At 42.8% G+C, this 17,710-nt stretch overlaps 1 protein-coding gene across 2 annotated transcripts in view; it reads left to right on the top strand.

Moving 5' to 3' along the window:
• The window catches only part of CELF2 (CUGBP Elav-like family member 2), an 814,024-nt gene that overhangs the window by 390,028 nt on the left and 406,286 nt on the right, over nt 1–17,710 (top strand). The gene's annotated exons all lie outside the window — the stretch shown is intronic.

Raw genomic sequence — 17,710 nt, 5'->3', positions numbered from 1 at the left:
CAACAAATTAATCCAGCCCAAATCCCAATGAGAGAGGTCAGTAAAATTCTTCTTATTTCACAGATGCAGGGCATTTCACACAGAGACACAAGAGAGGGTAAATTACTTGCTCAAGGCCACACAGCAAGTTACTGAATGGCTTGGAAGCAATTACACATATAGAAAGATCTTAATTATTTAAGCCCTAAGATGATAGAAGTGTCATGATATCTGAGGCATCCAACAGTTACTCTGCAGTCCAAATGGTTGCCATATCAACTGCCATGAGGTCGGGAGCAACCAGCTTAAGCCCCAGAGTCGGGCTGGAGCAGAATGCAAGATTTATAAGAGTAGAAAGCCGCCACTACATCCTTATAACAAGGCTGCAGGACCTAAAAACGTGGCCTGGCTCTACTGCAGAGGGATCCCAGAGCAAACTGAGTCTAGGAAGGTAAGCACTGAGTGCTATTTATGCTTTCTAGAATCGAAGGTCTTGGACTGGAATGACCATATTAATGGTAGAGGTGATTGATGAATGTGAGTCAGAACCATAAAGATAATTTTAACAACAACAACAAAAAAATGTTTTTGACCTGATTCTCATAGGGCAAAGAAAGTCCTAGTGATAGATTTTTTTTCGTTTGGGGCCAAAAAGAATTGGAGGTAATCTCAGAAGTTTACGTCTTTGGGCCAGAGGCCAAAACTTGCAGCTCAAAGAGGACATATAATGTGAGCTTTAAAGTGGATTATAAAAAGCCAAATAGAATAAAATTGGGGTCTGAGTATAAGAGTTGGTAACATGTTACTGGATTTCCTGAGATGAATCGTCCGACCAGTTCAGTAGCACCAACATGATGGCTTTAATGTAATGTGTAAAATTGCTAAGCTTTGATATTGTAAGTAGCCTGACCACACGGGGAGATTCTAAGAGTAACTTGATTTTGCTGGTATTGTTCTAAAGTGAATCCTCTTTATCAAAGCCACAGATACATGAGGCAGTTTAAGAGAGAATGTGAAAATTCCTCTAGCATAGTAAGTCAGTCAGTCGGAGAAGGACAAACATTATATGTTCTCATTCATTTGGGGAATATAAATAATAGTGAAAGGGAATATAAGGGAAGGGAGAAGAGATGTGTGGGAAATATCGGAAAGGGAGACAGAACGTAGAGACTGCTAACTCTGGGAAACGAACTAGGGGTGGTGGAGGGGGAGGAGGGCGGGGGGGTGGGAGTGAATGGGTGATGGGCATGGGGGGTTATTCTGTATGTTAGTAAATTGAACACCAATAAAAAATAAATTAAAAAAAAAAAAAAGAAAATTCCTCTAGCATAGAGACCTCACAGCTACTGGTTTGTATCATTGACAATCAATCATACCAACGGGTCTGGGTTATAGGCAGTTCGTTATGAAAGCCTGTCTGAATTTAGGAAAGCCAGGGTTAACTAGAAAGAGTAATTTACTGTGATTATAAAATGTGCTGCCTGAAAAATGAATCTGTAGTAAAGACAGGCAGCCTGTCAGGCACAATGTTTTTAAATGGCACTACATCGGTTCCCAAACTCATTCTGCATGGTACCCCGTGGTGAATCCTCTTATCTGACTCTCTGGTGAATCCACTCTGATGATGGGTCGTCTGGAATCTAATATGATCTCATACTCTCTTTATAAACTGAAAAATGTCCATTGAGAAACCCAAAGCTGTATTAAAAAAAAAAAAAAAAAAACAGATATCTGGGTGGCTCAGTGGTGGAGCACCTGCCTTTGGCTCAGGGCATGATCCCGGGGTCCTGGGATTGAGTCCCACATCAGGCTCCCCACAAGGAGCCTGCTTCTCCCTCTGCCTATGTCTCTGCCTTTTTCTCCGTGTGTGTCTCTCATGAATAAGTAAATAAAACCTTTAAAAAAAAATTTCCCCTACATGGCTCACACCTGTAGTCTCTCGGCAATATTGTGAAGTAGAAGTACCTAATAATAGCTAACATCTAATTGAGAATCGAATGCTAGTTGCTACACGCCTGGCACTGGGCTGGGCGTGCTGATGTCTGATAGGACATTAAATCCTCACAGGAGTCTAGATTTAGCCACGTTTTATAGACAAGGACACAGGTACACAAGGGAGGAAACCTGTTCAAGGTCACGTGCTTACAGGGGACAGAACCAAGATTTGAACCCAGGTGTTGAGACTTCATTATTATTGTGCCACCTCCGATGTCCTTCATGGACTTACCCTGCAAAGCTGTTTTCTGAAGGAAGAGTATCAGTCACCTTGATATGAATTTGACAGTATTACATACCCAACAAATTTTAATCTTAACTATAGTTACAAAATTGGAAGTTTACTTTCCAACTCAAGAAAAAGGCAGCTGGGGGATTTCTCCTGACCAAGGTGGAGTAACAGGCACTGGACTTGCATTCTTGTCTGATGAAACAATAAGAAAAAGGAACACGATATATTTTATAAGTTAGAGTTAAAAATTCAATATACTTTTGAAAAAAAAAAAAACACACACAACAGTTTGCAAGATGCTGGACACCAAATGCTGAAGGATAGTGATCCTTAAGAAACAAGAGACAGATGAGATGAGCTCTAAGTTGCTCCAGCTTTCTGTCTTGAGAGAATTTCCAGGCCATGACCAGAGCATGAGGGAAGGAGAGCAGAGCTGGTGGACTCGTCGAGTTGAGAACACAAAGCTGAGAGTCTCAGCAGACTGACATGGCCAGGGCTCACATGAGTCCTGGACAACAGAGAGCTAGCTACATAGGGAAAAAATTCCAGACGTCTCCGGAAGGTCCCTCTGGAGTACTCAGCTGAGTCCTGGTCAGCTTACGAATGTGAAGAAACTACTAGAGACTGGGGGAAGAGCCATCTTCAAGGATCAGAAGTTACAGTGTCTGGCACTCACCAAGGGTTGAGAATAGTGCCTGTTGCCATCAGCCTCTAGAGGAAGACCTTTCTCTTGAGGAAGACCTCAAGATTTGCAGGGTAGTGGGTCCAGGGCATGGAAGGATCTTGTCTTAATAAAGGGACATGATAAGCCATGAATCGAGCAAGACCCTGCCTGTAAGAAATGAGCTGCCAATGTCAGTATATAAAGAGGCTAAAAGTAAAAGGACGAGAAGGGTACACCATGTATACTGGGTTGTGAACAGTGCTCACCTCCCCCAAATTCACATCCACCCAGAATCTTCTGTATCTTATGTGAGAATAGGGTCTCTGCAAATGTCATTGGGGAAGATGAGAGCATACTGGGAGAGGGTGGCTCCTAAATCCAATCTGACTGGTGTCTAATAAGAAGAGAGAGGAGACAGGGAAATGACAGAGACTGGAATGATGTTGCTGTGAGCCAAGGAATGCCAAAGATTGGTGACAACAGCCAGCAGCTAGGAGGAGGCAAGAGGTTCTCCCCTAGAGCCGTCAGAGGGAGCACAGCCCTGCCAACACCTTGACCTCAGACTTCTGGCCTCCAGAACCGTGAGGAAACACGTTTCCATTGCTTTCATCCCACCCAGTCTCTGGTAATTAGTTACGGCAGTCCTAAGAAAGTAATAGATATTTTGGTACCGGGAAGTGGAGTGCTATTATAACTAGTAATGTGGAAGTGGCTTTGGAATTAGATAATGAGTAGAAGCTGGAAGAATTTGGAGGTGCCTGATTAAAAAAAAAAAAAAAAAAAAAGTTTAGATTGCCTGGAAGAGACTGTTGGTAGATATCTGGACAGTAATGGTGATTCTGGTGAAGGCTTACGAGGCCATGGTGGAGAAAGCTTCTGTCACAGAGAGCACATGTAGGGTCGTGGCCATGAACATTCAGGCACTCCCTGTGAGGCCTCAGGACAGACATGTTCTCAGATGCCAGGCGGGAAGCAATCCTTGTCATGAAGTGACAGAAAGCTTGGTTGAATTGCATCATCATGCTTGGTAGAAAGTAGAACTTAGAAGCAAGGAACCTGGGTGTTTAGCTGAGGAGACTTCCAGCAAATTGTGGAAAGTGTGGCCTGGCTTCTCCCTGTGGCTTATAGTGAAATGAGAGAAGGAAAAAATAAATTGGGAGAGAAACTGTTAGACAAAAAGAAGCAGAACTTGATGCTTTGGGAAATTATCAGGCTATCCAGAGTGTGCTCTGGAAACAACGCCAGGGGTGTGGCTGCACAGACCTTTGCTGGAGGGATCAGCCGTGTGACTCATGGGTTCAAGCAATCCCCTCAGTGGAAGCCAGGAATAGAGTAGAGCTATGCGGGAAGGATCTGTAGAAAACCCTCCTGTGTAACGTGTGGATCCCCAGGACACACCCAGAAGACCAGCAAGGTTTTTGAGAGCATTATATCTGCAAAAACACTTCTAGTTTGGACAGAACGAGACAAAGACAGGGTGAAAAGGCAGAAGGCTGTCCAATTGGGGGGATTCTAGGAGCAGGAAAGGGCTGATGGAACCACTCAGCTACAAACATGCTCTACTTTTCAATAAAATGGAAGAATGGCTATGAGGTCGGAGCTGCAGATGGAGAGGTCAGAGAGGCCGCCCCAGGGGAGGGGCTCTAGGGTCTTCTGTGGTCTCAGAGGCAGGGCTTGATGGGAACTCTGCCAACCCAGAGACCAGGAGCTGGCTCACTGTGGTGAACCCAGAAGATGGATAGAGCCTCAAAGAAGTAGTCTCAGGCTCTGAAACCTAGTGGAACTTGCCCTGCTGGGTTGTAAACCTATTAAGACCAATGGCTCCTTTATTCTTTCAATTTCTCTCTCTCTCTCTCTCTCTCTCTCTCTCTCTCTCTCTCTCCCCCCCCTCCCTGCCTCCCTCCCTCCCTCCTTCTCTCACTCCTCCTATCCCCCTCTGCTCCTCTTCCCTGCCCCCCCTCGGGAATGGAAGTGTCTATCTTATGTCTGCCCACAATTGTACTTTGGAAGCAGATGACTTTTTTCAAGCATCATCTGTCCACACATGGACAGGGATTTTTCCAGGATGTACCATACCCACAATCTCACCCATCCCTAATTTAAATATTTGATGCAATAATAGTTGGACCTTTTTTGAAGTGACGATATTTAGATGAGATCCTGCGTTTAAAGTTGATGCTGTGGGGGGGGCCTAAATGGGAGATGGGGATTAAGGCGGGCACTTGTGATGAGTACTGAGTGTGATATGTAAGTGATGAATCACTAAGTTCTATTCCTGAAGCTAATATTACACTATATGTTAACTAGAATTTAAGTAAAAACTTGAAACAAATAAAAAGTTAAGACTAGAATGGGTTAAAACCTTGGCAAATGTTGAGATGAAGTGAATATGTTTTGCATGTTGTATGAATGTGAATTTGGGGGGTCTAGACAGCAGACTGGACTGGGTTGAGTAGTGTCCCTCCAAAATCATGTCTACTCAGATTCTCAGGATGTGGAAATAAGGTCTTCGCAGATATAACGAGGCTAGAGAACATTCTAGATTAATGTGAGCCCTAAATCCAATATGGCAGTTGTCTTGTAAAAAGAAAAGAGGAGACAAAGAGACATAGACCATAGACACATGGAGGGGAGATGGACATGTGACAGTAGAGGCAGAGGTACACCAAAGATTGTTGGCAGCTAATAGAAGCTGGAAAAGGCAAGGAGTGTTCTTTCCTGGAGTCTTCAGAGACAGCATGGCTCTGCTGACATCTTGATTTTGAACAGTTAGCCTCCAGAAGTGCTAGAGAGCACATTTCTGTTGTTTCGAGCTACTCATTTCCTGGTATTTTGTCACAGCATCACTAAGAAATGAACACATCATGGTAACATTAATCAAAAGAAAGTTGGAATGGGTCTGTTAGTAGTGATAAAGTAGATTTCAGAGAAAAGAATATTACCAGGGATAAAGAGGGTCATTTGGTAATAATAAAGGGGTCAGTTCATCAGTGTATCCAGAGGATATAGACTTCTATCCATTTAACAGCAAAGATTCAAAATACATGAAGCACAAACTGATAGAGGAGCAAACAATCCCACAATAGTCAGAGATTTTAACACTCCTCTCTCAATCATTGATGGAACACGTAGACAGGCAATCAGTAAGAGCGTAAAAGATTTGAACAACACTTGAACTAAATTGACCTAATCGACATTTATAGAACATTACCCACAACAACAGAATTCATATTCGTTTCGAGAGCATATGGAATATTTAACAAAATAGACCACATTCTGGCCCATGAAACAAGTCTCATTGAGTCCTAAAAGTATTCAAATGGCGCAGAGTACACACTTTGACACAACAGAATTGAATTAGAAATCGATAACAGAAAAATCTCTAAAGATTTGCAGCTAAAACAACATACTTGTAAAGAATCCATGTAGCAAGTAAATCACGTGGAAAATTAGTAAATATTTTGAGCTGACTAAACACAGAAACACACTGTATCTGTATGTGTGTGATGTCACTAAAGCAGTTTTATGGGGGACTTTTAAACCCCTATATTAGAAATAAAGAAAAGTCGCAAATCGGTGACTTCAATTTCCACGTTAAGAAACTACAAAAAGAAAAGCTAATTAAGCACAAAAGATATAGAAGAAAGGAAACAATAAAGATGAGAGTGGAATAGAAAACAGAAAAACAATAGAGAAAGTTAATGAAACCAAGTGCCAGTTCTTTGAGAAGATTGATAAAATGGCTAAAACCTCCAGCTAGACCAATTAGGGTGGAAACCATCACTTATTAATAGAAAAAAAATATGAACCATGTGACATCACTAAAAATTATCCAACTATTTACAAGGATAGTAAGAGATAATATGAACAACTTTATACCAATAAATTCAAAACTTAGATTAGGGGTCATTACGCTTTTTCTGTAAAGGGCCAGAAAGTAAAAATTTTAGGCTTTGAAGACCACATCTAGCCTATGTCACATACTTTTTTTTCAATTAAAACAATTTTTTTTAAAAAACACACTCTTAGGTTATAGGCTATGGACCAACTGCTGACTTAGATAAAGTGAATACCTTCCTTGAAAGACAAATTACTCAAGAAGAAATAAAATACCTGAATAGCCCTGTATCTAATAAGAAATTGAATCTGTAGTTATACACATTCTCATAAAGAAAACCCCAGACCCAGAGAGGTTTATTGGTAAATTCTACCAAATATTTCAGGTAAAAATGATACAATTCTACACATACTCTTCCAGAAAATCGAAAAAGGGATTCTTCCCAATTCAATCTATGAGAACAACATTACCCTGTTCCCAAAACCAGACAAAGATGCTACAAGAAAATTACAGATCAATATCTATGTGAGTATAGGTGCAAAAATCCTACACAACGTTTTAGCAAATTGAATCCACAACACGTAAAAAGGAAAATTCGTGATGGCCATGGAGGTTTTATGGGAGGAATGCAACATTTGAAAATCAATTACTATTAATTCACTGTATTAACAAACTGAAAGAGAACAACCATGGGATCATCTAATAGATGCAGAAAAGGATTTGACAGAAATGAACATCCATTCCTGAAAAAAAAAAAATCTCAGCAAAATGGGAACAGACAGGAACTTCCTCAATCTCATATGAAAAATTCACTGCTGTTGTCAACTTCATAGTAAAAGACTTAACAGTTTGCATCTGAGATCAAGGACAAGACAGCGTCTGCCTCTCCACTTTCATTCAGCATTATCCTGGTTCTAACCAGTGGAAGCAGCAAGATCACCCTAGCAAGGTGCAAAGTGAAAGACATCAGTACTGCAAAAGAAGTGGGACGTCTAGTCAAAACCAACATGATAGCCTATTTTAAAAATTCTACAGAATTTACAAAAAAGCTCTTATCACAAATAAGCTCAGCAAATTGGCAGGATATAAGATCTATATATAATAGAAAATTGTATTTCTATTTACTACCATTTATGACACCATCGAAAATATTAAGTGCTTTGGAAGAAATCTGACAACAGACAAAAATCTGTGCACTGAAAACCACAAAATTGGGGGAAATTAGAGAAGACCTAAATAAATGGAGAGGACACTGATTCATGGTTCAGAAGACTCACGGTTGTTAAAGATGTCAATCCTCCCCGAATGGATCTATAGATTTAATATAATATCTATCAATATCCTAGCAGGCTTTTCTTGTAGAAATTGACAAAAATTCATGGGGAAATGCAAAGGGCCTAAAAAATAGGTTTGAAAAGGAAGAACAAAGTTGGAAGTCTAACACTATTAGCAAGCTGCAGTAATCAAACCAGTATGATTCAGATACAGAATTAGACAAGCAGAGAATAGAGAACCAAGAAAGAGACCTACACATACATGGACACCTGATTTATAACGAGGGTGCAAAGGGGAAATGATAGGTTGTTCAACATGTGGTGCTGTACCAACTAGACATCCACACACAATAAACAGACTCTGTGCCATATAAAAAAATGAACCCCAAATGTCACAGGACTACATACAAAACTTAAAACTAAAAACTTCTAGGAGGAAACATTGGAGAAACTCTTTGTGACTTTGGATAGGCAACGATGCTTAGCTACATCTCTAAAAAGAATAATCCTAAAGTCGGTAAATTGGACTTCATTTTGTAGAAAGTCTTCTTTTTTTGAGAGAAACCATTGAGAGAATAAAAAGACAAGTCACAGACAAGGAGAAAAATTTGTAAATTATAGATACGATAACTCTGGAAGCTCAACAATAAGAAAAAAATCCAGTATTTTAAATATTGGGTAAAAGATTTGAACAGGCGTGTCTCCAGAGAAGATGTGTAGATGTCAAGTAAGCACATGAAAAGAGTGTCGACATTATTAGTTATTAGGGAAATCTAAATTAAATCTACAACGAACTACCAGCAAACACCTATTAGAATAAGTTTTTAAAAAATATTTGAGAGAGAGCACAAGTGAGGAAGAGGGGCAAAGGGAGAGGGAGAAGCAGACTCCTCACTGAGCAAGGAGCCCCCCACAGGGCTCGTTCCCAGGACCCTGGGATCATGACCTGAGCTAGAGGCAGGTGATTGACTGAGTCATCCAGGCACCCCTAAAATAAATGTGTTTCAAAAGACTGATCATGCCAGATCATGGTGAGAGGAAAAATACTGGACCTGTCATATGCTCTTGTACCCTAACGGTGAGAATGTCAAATACTCCAGTCACTGCAGAAAAAGTTGGGTGATTTCCTTAAAAGTTAAATATACACCTACCATATGATGTAGCCATTCTACTCCTAGGTATTTACCCAAGAGAAGGGAAACCACACAACGTCTATACAAAGATGTGTGCGTGAATGTTTATAGCAGCTTTATTTGCAATAGTCAAAAGATGGAAACAACCCACATGACCACCTAGAAGAGAATGGATAAACAAACCATGGCGCGTTCGTACAATGGAGTGGCACTTAGCAATCCAAAGAGTGAACTATCCATACAGGCTACAACATGCGTGAATCTCAAAATGATTATGTAAAAGCAGCCAGACCCAAAGAAAGGAATGCTGTGTGATTCTATTTATATAAAAGTCTAAGAAATGCAAATGAATGTGGAGTGAGAGAAAGCAGAGCATTGGTGATTTGGGAATGGGGGGGATGGGAGGAAGGGATTACAGTGGGGCAGAAAAACACTTGTGGTGGATGAATATGTTCCCTAACTTGATTGTGGCAGTAATTCCATGAGTGTGTACGTCTGTTGAATTTTATCAAATCCTATACTGTAAGTATATTGCTTCCTGTATATTAGTTATACCTTAGGAAAGCGAAGAAGAACTCTTCCTTTTTTTTTTATTTTATGTATTTATTCATGAGAGACACAGAAAGAGAGGCAGAGACACAGGCAGAGGGAGAAGCAGGCTTCCTGCGGGGAGCCCAATGTGGGACTCGATTCCGGGACTCCTGGGTCACTCCCTGGGCCAGAGGCAGATGCTCAACCACTGAACCACCCAGGCGTCCTGAAGAGGAACTCTTCCTAAGGAAGGAAGAGGAGCAGAAAGGGAAAGAAGAAAAGAGGGAAGGGAAGGAGGGAGGGAAAGTCAAGGAAGGAAGGACATTTCAACTTTCAGAGAAGTGCTCTGGGAGGTTAGGTTAGTGAAAGGAAAGTGAAAATTTCCTTAAGGCTCCCCAAATACCATTTCCTAATCTGAGTAAGGCTGGCCCCGAATACGCATGTGAAGCTAAGTGACATTTTGCACTGGAATGTTTGCTCAGGTGCTTCTAGTCACATTTACTTTTTGCAGCCACTCTGTGATATTTTGGAACGTCAGGGTCCCACCAGTCCACCATCTCCGAGAAATGCTACCTTCCTACTCCCAGGATGTTAGATGAAAAAGTGAATGACTACATATAGAACATAGACCACAGTTGAGGTGTTAAGACTCATTTTTTTGAATTATTATTAGCAGAAATACCTCCTTCCTTAACCCTTACCGCAGAGAATTCTCTTAATCATAAAACTTTCCAATAAGCAAAATGATTTATGAAAATACTAATTTTAAAACAAGCTGAGAGATTGATCACATTCCTTACCAAAATAGGGTCCCCAGAGGGCCCCTTGAAATAGCAAAGTTTCTTGAGGGCATCTACACTTGATTCAATACGTTAAAAATTGGCTTTTGCACACATTTCAGGAATCTGTCTTCATACTCTTAAACCAGGCTGAGCACGTGAATGAGTTTGTTAAAAGGCAGCTCTTTCTTTGGATGGGCTTCTCTGGACATGTATGTCCACCCTGTAGCCCCCCAACCCCCTCCCGGCAGCCTTTGGTGGAACGCAGAAGGTGACAGAGAACTAGGCCTCATGAGCTGCTGAGCCTTCTTGCAGAGGGCTTTCTAGCGCCTCTAGCAGATGGGAGGCCCGCTGTGCAGCTGTGCTGGAGATCCCAGATCGGTGCACACCTGGGCACCGTGAGCACCCTGCTGAGAGTGGGGCCGACCTTGACCCAGCCATGGGTGCGGAAGTCTCCCTTCCGCAGCAGGCAGGTGTCACAAGTGGGAGGCAGGTAGCCCACAGGTCCACCTCAGACCCCAGCCTCAGACCCCTTCCCAGGGAGCAGGGACAGAGGGCCAGTGTCCAGCTTTTGCCACCTCTCAGCAGATGCTGCAATCAGCCTGTGCACCGCCATGGTGCACACCTCTCTCCAGAGAGCTGAAAGCCCTGCTGCAGCCCTAGAAATGCCACCTCATTCACCGGGCCCTCAGGCCAGCTCGGCAGCCCTTTAAAAAAAAAAAATTGCATTTGTAAGACTGAACTATGCCCACTGCTCTCCTTTCTGCAGAGACTACCACTTATCAGATCTCCTCCAGGCCCGTTTCTATGCATTTCCATACTCACATGTACTCATGGAACTTTTGTTCTGTGTTTGTTTTTTACATCAATAGCATAAAACCCACCTATGTTCGGCAACTTAATCTTTTTTATAATTGAGCATGCATTGGAATTCTATCCATTTCAGAACACAGAAAGCTATTTCATTCTCTCTAACCGCTCCATGCATATTCCACAGTGGGGATATCGCACGGCGTGGCCGGTACCTTATTTATGAGCATTTAGACAATATCAGCTACAGACAGAGCTATAATGAATGGCCATGTCGATGCCTTCGTGTGCATTTTGGGCAAGGATGGATATCCAGAAGTAGGTGAAGTTAACCCTTAACCCTAGACCTGACCCATTGGATACCCCTTTCATGGTGCCTGGTACATATAGACCCTTTTCATAGAAAGTACGTCTGAGAACCACTAAGATAAAAGCCTATAGATGTATAAGTAAAGTTGGGCTTGAACCCTTTTTCTTAGATCCCTGTTTCTCTCATGGGGGCCATTAGGTTGCTCTATGGATTCTTCACCCCCTCACCCCACAGTCTCAGGCTATCACCCTACTTTTGGTGTCTTTTGACTGTAATTTACCGTGTGTGCTTTTGTTTTCTTGTTTTAACTGTTTATCTTAGAGTGGGACAGGCCTGGGTTCAAATTTACTTGACTTCTCTGAGACTCAGTTTCCTTATCTAAAAAAAAATGGGCATATTAATAACAAACAGTTGTGGAGAATGAGAGAGCGTTATGTGAAGTGCTAAGCAAAGCACTTGAAGCATAGTACGTATGTAGTAATTGCTGGCTGTTAAGGAATAAATTATAAGCTTTATGATATAAATTGCATCCAAATCTATTTCAGTATTTTGAATATTGAGAGTATCTTTACTCTCAATAAACAATTTAACAGGAGCAATTCTCAGCATCTTGGATACTAATGGTCTGTCTTCTGCATGTGATTATACTCACCCACCCCACACACTACTCCACATGCCTGTTTTAGGCTTATATTAATTGCCTTTAAGATTTTTAAGATTTTGTCTATGTGGAGCACCTGGGTGGCTCAGTGGTTGAGTGTCTGCTTTGGCTCAGGTCATGATCCCAAGGTCCTAGGACGAAGTCCCACATCGGGCTCCTCGCAAGGCACCTGCTTCTCTTTCTGCCTGTGTCTCTGCCTCTCTCTCTGTCTCTAATAAATAAATAAAATCTTTAAAAGAAATTCTATGTTCCAGTGAAAAGGACCTTAAAAGATCATCCCTTCCAATCCCCCATTTCCAGGTGTGCAGACTTTGTCTAATAGTGACTTTCCCAGGACTGCTAATTCAACCAGATAAGCGGTGAAAATATCCTTAATTTCCAGAGTTGTATTACCTAATTTTCTTCTATCTACAAAGTCATTCAGGTGATTAATTTTCAATTATCCCCAACATAAATGGGAAAGACCTGAAAAAAAAAAAAAAGCCCTCTCCATTAATCCAACATATTAGTGAGCACTTTCTTCGTGGCCTCTCTCTGATTCGAGTGCTGGTGACAGAGAAGGACAAGAGATCATCCTTGCCCTCATGGACCTTCCAGTCTAGCAGGGGGGGACGGTGACCTGGTAGAGATGAATTGGAGTCCAAATTTATGAAGAGGTAGCATTTCACTGATCCTGATGAGGCCCTGATCCCATTCCACTGATGCCGACCATGTGCTTTGTGAGTTACTAAACCAAGGGACAGGTCTGTCACAATCCAGGGACTTCATTTTGACACTGCATAAATATGCAGTAAATAAGAGACAGCGTTCTGCAATATAGAACTAGAAAATACCTCTTTCTAACACAAGCAATTTTTTTTCCAAAAATCTTGAGCCAAAAAACACACACTAAAAATGTAGCATTTTTTTCTTAAAGGACACACACATGTGCATGCGCATGTGTGCATGCATGAGCATCCATAGACATCCATAGACAACTAAAAGGGAAAATTCTTTTACGGCTTGCAGCAGGCCCCAGAGATTTAAATACTGAAACCTCCAATTTGTACCAATAATTCATATACAGCTATATGGGGTGAAAAAGGTTAATGATGGAATTTTTTTAAAAGTATGTTCCATTGACTATAAATGGCAGATCTGACAGTTAAAATGAAAATTGTTCCAGAAGAAACTTTAGTCAAACTAATTATTTGAGACGTTATAAGGATGTATAATTATATTCTTCACCTTTTTAAAAAAAAAGTTTTATTACAAATGTGCTTTTAAAGAACAAGTAGAAATAAAAGCTGTAATTGTTCTTAATTATAGCTAACTGTAATTGCACTCAATTGCAATATGCTGAATATCACCAGTGGCTAAAGAAATCCTGGCATACAGGCAGTGCACCCACATTCATGAGATGAGGTATAGTTTTATGAATATTCTGTTATCTATAATTTAGCTCTTTTGCTGTTGATTCCATTTCTGTTGGGTTTATTTTATTTTATTTTATTTTTAGTGATTGTAGAGATATAATTGTCATCTGTGAGTGTGTTGAAGGTTGGAGATTTCATCTGGGATTGGTTCAAAATCCTTATTGCCACGAAAAAGGCACATTGGCGATTGTTAAAGGAGAGATTTGGACATGCCCCACTGTGGCTGAATAGATTTGAATTTTCAGAGGTAGTGATGAATACCACATTGAATTTACCCAGCAGAGCCCAAGACGCAACCAGGAAAATAAGAAGGATCTAAAGTAGCATTAACTGTCCCTCTGCGGATAGTGCTGGAGTCGTGTTGTTTTGGATGGGCAAATTTAAGAAAGTGAAAGGGTCCCCTGGATGAGAACCTTCATCTCGCCCCTCCCTCTCTGTGCCCAGAGCGCAGATTGAATTCTATGTTTCTGCCCAGACCTCTGATGTCCGTGCCAACCTTTTATAGTGGGAAGGGCTGGGCTCCCTGACTTGGCTGTTTTATCACAAACTCTGGAACCCCTTGGATCCCCACTTGACTCGTCTACGAGGTGAGAGGTAATAGTGCGTTCCTGTTCCTCACTGAGGACTGTATAAATGGGTGGATTAAAAACAAATAAATACACTGTTGGAGAGAAGAAGTGAGGTCTTTAGCTTCAGCATTTTATTATGTGTTTATGGCCACTGTACTGGACAGTGAAAAAACAAAAACAAAAAAAAAAGATTTCCCCAAATCACATCAGCGCAATATTTATTATTTTCCAATTTCTATGGATGCCTCTTATGAGTTTTTTTTTTTTTTTTTTTTTAACGCTATAGCCAGAGTCAGCTTTGACAGAATTTCTGGGTTTTGTCTTTTTTTTTTTTTTCTCATTAAAAAAAGGAGGAGGAAGGGGCTCAATGCAGTGGCCTGAGCCCCATTGCCAACTGCAGGGTGGAGGCTCGATCCATCGACCTGGAAGCCCTTTGAAGGCATGTTCGCTGGTTAGGGGTCATGGTTGTGTTACACGCCAAATAGGAGTGTCTCTGTCTCTTACCTGGGGACATGGGGCGGAAACCAACAAGGCCACGAGTCCTGAGTCCAGCTTGTGTTCCTCCGAGCCCCCCTCCTCCACCCCAGGAGCCAGCCTGGCGGGGTCTGGGGATCTGCAGGTGGTGGCACAAGGGGGGCAGGAGGTAATCGGACTCTTCGCCAGATTCAAACAGACCAGGACTCAGGAGGTGATGCAACCATCTCTCCACTTTTTCACTCCATCGCCTCATCCCGCATAGAGTTTGACTGTGGCTGTCACAAGCCACCCCCTTCTCCCTCTTCCTTCCTGCCCCGTGTCCCCCGTGTGTCTCCGGCTCTCTGCCCCCTTCCCCCAGGCCAGAGCCTGTGTCTGGAAGGTGCGCAGGTGTCCTGCAGGTCCTCACATCCATTTCAACTGGGCGGTGGCTCTTGCATTTTCAATTCTTTGAAAGGGCAGCTTCTGTAAGACAAAATATCCTTCCTCTTGCCAAAGTCTGGTTCATCAGTCCAGACTCTAGCGTTGCTATGCTGATGAAGTCTCTCTGGATCTGTTACTCCCAGACGCCTCTCTGAAGGGGATCATCAGGGGATGGGAGCACATAAAATCTCATCCTGACACTTACAAGCAGGCGTTGCTTTGTGGAAGCCTTTGCAGGGAGCCTTCCACATGACACGGTCAACCCTCTGGGGGAAGGGGGTCTGTATGTATTTATTCCCTGCTCAATCCCTATATGTAGAAACCAGCACACAGTAGGAGCTGTAGACATGTATTGGTTGAACAAATTAATAAATACGTGCTAATAGTATATGGTAAAGAACTTGGTACCATACTTGTCAGTTGATGGATTAGGCCATTAGTCAAACATTACAATGCAGGCTGGTATTTGCAAATCCCTCTTTGATCCAGAAATTATCAGGAGTGGGGATGATTTTCTCTCATTAAGAGGACTTATTGGTCATATTACATCCCTAGGAGCTAATAGAAAAATTAGGCATCATTGCAAAATGGGCCTCCTTTCAGACTGATTTATCAAAGAAGAAAATGATTTTTGATTAACAATTTTTTGGCATATTTTCCCTTAAGCCCACTTATGAATTGCAGTAAAGCTTAGAACCCAATATTCTAGCAGTATTAAATGCAGAGACCTTTTAGTAATCTGATACCCCTTCACCCCTGGCAGAAGCATAGAATTTGAAGAAAATATACCTTTTCCTTGGGTTTTGGGTTTTTTTTGTTTGTTTGTTTTGTTTTGTTTTGTTTTGGAGGGATGTCATTTTGTTAACAAAGCTTTTAAACACACACACGTGCACACAGCCTTGCATGTATGTTGTCCGGTTTTGCTTTTTGTTTTGTTTTTGCTTTTCCTTTCTGCCTCTGAGAGTACAAGTTGGTAAGTGAAACATAATGTGCCATTTGTAGGCTCTGCGACCATCCTCCAGGGCTGGTTACACTTGCTATTGCTAAAGTCTAAATAAGCACGTTTTAAGGAGCAGGTCTTGTTACCCATGGCCGATTGGGGTCCTTCCTGGGTACATTATTTAACCGAGGTGGACTCAGGAGCATCGAGGAGGAAGACTAACAGGTATACCCGGGGGTGTGTGCAGATGTGGTTCCCTCTGGAAGGCCACCCGCGATGTCGAGGACAGGCCTCCCCTTCCCAGGAACATTCCTGAGCTAAGTGTCCAGATGACACTCTTGAAAGAAAAGAAAACACAAGCCCTGAACACCATCTCAGGATGACCGAAGGGGCAGCAGGGCTGTTCGAGCGGCAGCCCCTTGTAGGTGGCCGTCGGGCCGGGGGGCCGATGTTGCAGAACTGATGGGGGGTAACCTTTGGCAATTTTGTTTTCGGGGGCCTGGGACACAGGAACACAGCCAAAGGCACGCAGTTGTGGCTGCTTTATGTAAGCAATACTTGACTGATCCGAAGAAATTCTGAGGCCCCAAAACATCTCAGCGGGGACTCTGAGTAGGCCGTGCCTGTTCCTTAGGAGGCTGGGTGGCTCAGCCATGGGAGTGCATTAACCTTAGTGCAGCCAGTCTTCTGGTGACCCAGGGGACGGAAGTTCCAGCCCCCACGGGCCTGGGCCTGTGGGTGCTGCTGGTGGGGGACTCTGGGCTCCAGGGGCCTCCACAGCAGCGTGGGGCAGCTCTTGTCCAAACCTGACGCTTTCTGAGTGACGCCCCTGTGTATCCGAGGGCCTGGTACCCCTCTTCGTCTGCCAGCGTGCTGAGTCTACAGATCCAGCCTGCCCAGCATTTTTTTACACCAAAGCAACACCTCGAATTGTCTGCTTCGTGCAGTGGGTCCTAGGTGAATATTTGCTGAAGGCAAGTGTGAAATGCAATAGTGGCGAGGAAAGCAACCGACAGAGAAGTTGGGGTGTGTGTTTTGCGGGGGGTGGTGGGGGAGGAAGTGGTTCTGTTTCACGCTTTAACACTCCCTGGAGTCTCCTTCCAGGGGGCCCCTCCTGACCGTCCTCTCTTCTTCTGCACCTATCCAGTGAAAGGCAGTAATAAATATCCATTTGCTCATTTGTCTTTGGCCTGCCTCCCCCTTCCACACTGTAAAGTTCCAGAGAGGGGGCCCTTTCTTTGTTACCTACTGTAGCACACAAGCCAAAGGGAATCAGTAATTGTATCATATACACATACATACATGAGTATTATATTTATATGCATATTATATATATTATATGTTTTATATCTATATAATTATATAGATATAAAATGTGTGTGCCCTATTTTATTACCTCTAGGGAGTCTCCCAGGCAGCAGCCGTGTTACCCTGAGAACACTGCCCAGGAGCCCCCCCTCCCCTTTCCAGGCCTGCCCTTCTAGGCTTCTCCCTCTTGTGCGGACCACAAGGCACTTTGCTGAGACCTCGCCTGCACTGTGCTACAGGACAGGCCTGGAGAGCCTGCAGGTCTCAGATGAGCCTGGACCCACCCTCGCCCTGCCCCAAACCTGGCGCCTTTCAGCCCTGAGACCCCACTCCCCTCCACCTCATTCTGCTGGCATGGGGGGCTGAGGGTGTCCA

Source organism: Canis lupus, chromosome 2, assembly GCF_011100685.1.
Source record: "Canis lupus familiaris isolate Mischka breed German Shepherd chromosome 2, alternate assembly UU_Cfam_GSD_1.0, whole genome shotgun sequence".
Taxonomy (NCBI): Eukaryota; Metazoa; Chordata; class Mammalia; order Carnivora; family Canidae; genus Canis; species Canis lupus.
The sequence above is the reverse complement of the archived record's forward strand: the minus strand, read 5'-3'. Positions and strand labels throughout refer to the sequence as shown.